A 2,050-nucleotide genomic window follows, 5' to 3' on the forward strand; every position below is an offset into this window, starting at 1 on the left:
AGCTCGCAATCGACGAGCTGATGTCCATTGAAGATGTCGCTATCGCGTATAGCATTCTTGGACGCGATATTGGAGAATTGCGTATATTTGGCATCGACCGTATCGACGAGTCGGACTAATCGTTCGAATGTTACATCGATACATCCATCAAATTCGAACATAAGGTGTAGCGTCATTTCGGTCATCATCATGCGTACGGATGAAGAATCGAGACGTACGAGCGTAGCATTGTTCTGCAGCGTGCAAACTCTGACGGTTAGCGATCCAACGCTTATAAAATTGTCCTTGTATTCGTTTCGCAGCATCTAGTAAATATTCCATCGCTGCTCGTAGAGATCCTTCCATGTTTCGAGAGACAGTGACAGTTCGTGTCCGCGATGATCTCCCAGGGCGATGTCCACGTAACTCGGTGGACCAACGTTGATTCCAATTTCCAAATACTTGTAGCCCGTACTCGTCAGGTCGTAACGTCTGCTCAGTAAGCGCACCGCGCGACGCTCCATGCTGTGTATATACATAATGTCGAAAACATTATTTATTGTATAAAACGTTATTTATTGTATAAAACGTTGAAACTTACACGTTATATTCCTTCTTCATGTCGTTCGATGCACTGCTCTCTTTGGCGAAGTACAATCATTCGTACAAGCGGGTATCGCAAAACTGATCGCGTCCTCGTAAATTTTGACGTATATGGTAATACTTCCAAAATCGAAGAAGGGGCAGGCTGTGTCCCTCTTTCAAAGAATTTCGAACGTGTCGCAACACGTTTTATCATGTCATTCTACGTATTTTCTTTGTCGTAAGTTTATACATACGTTTATACATACGTTTATACATACGTTTGTACATACGTTTATACGTCCATACGTTTATACATACGTTTATACATACGTTTATACATACGTTTATACATACGTTTATACATATGTTTATATATACATACATACATACGTTTATACACACGTTTATACATACGTTTATATGTACATACATTTATACATACGTATATACATACGTTCATACACACGTTTATACATACGTTTATACATATGTTTATATATACATACATACATACGTTCGTACATATGTTTATACACACGTTTATACATACGTTTATACATACATACGTATATACATACGTTCATACATTTCAAAGGAAGGGAAGGGAAAAGAAATTTTAGAAAAGTATTAAAAAAAAAATCTCATTTTATTTTTTAAACTTGATACATTTTTTTTTGGCGTTGTGACCACCAGTTATGTATTTTTTAGATACATTTTGTAACGCACAATTCTTAATATGTTTTTCACATATTATTCGTAACATCTAGATTATGTAAAGAATCTATATCTTTGTAATCAGCATCCAAGGTCTCAATGATCAAGTTGTCGCTATCGAGTATATCAGCCAGCCATTGGCGTTTTTCACGTCATTTAACGTATACGAGAGCCTTATTGTCGTCACATTCTTCCGCACCAATTACAGCCATCGTAATTAGGCGTTTCACCATGCTGTACGGGATCGTCCCGTCCTACCATTGCAATCCATGGTGATAAGCACTCAGTCAGGAAGCGCAATATTTTCTTGATTTTGTCAAGAAAATCCATGGCATGTAAAAATGTAATGAGAGAGAATGGCTCCTTTTCTCCACACCGCTACTTCCTTCACGATAAATTTATTTCCAACGATAAATCCTTGCAGATCCACAAACGTTGGTACGGTCATAGCGAATGATTTTTCGAGACTGTGCTCAACCGGTTTCGATGAATCTTGGTTTTTATCTCTTGTATTGAAAAGAAGGGGAGGTTTAAAAAAGGAATATACTTTTAATAAAAATTTATTTTTTCATGTAATGCAGCATGTACAATAGGGTGTTTGGCGACTACCGCATTTTTTGTTATACGTGGGTAGAACAGCCTATACTGAATCAAAAAGTCCTGTACCATTTTGAGGTGTCAGCAATAGTTAACGAGATTATTAATGTTTAAAAGATAGCCAAATACGCGCGTCCGTCCGACCTACTATTGCAGAAGGCACAGCACAGCCCAC

The sequence above is a fragment of the Trachymyrmex cornetzi genome, unplaced genomic scaffold (assembly GCF_001594075.2).
Source record: "Trachymyrmex cornetzi isolate Tcor2-1 unplaced genomic scaffold, Tcor1.1 scaffold1670, whole genome shotgun sequence".
NCBI lineage: Eukaryota > Metazoa > Arthropoda > Insecta > Hymenoptera > Formicidae > Trachymyrmex > Trachymyrmex cornetzi.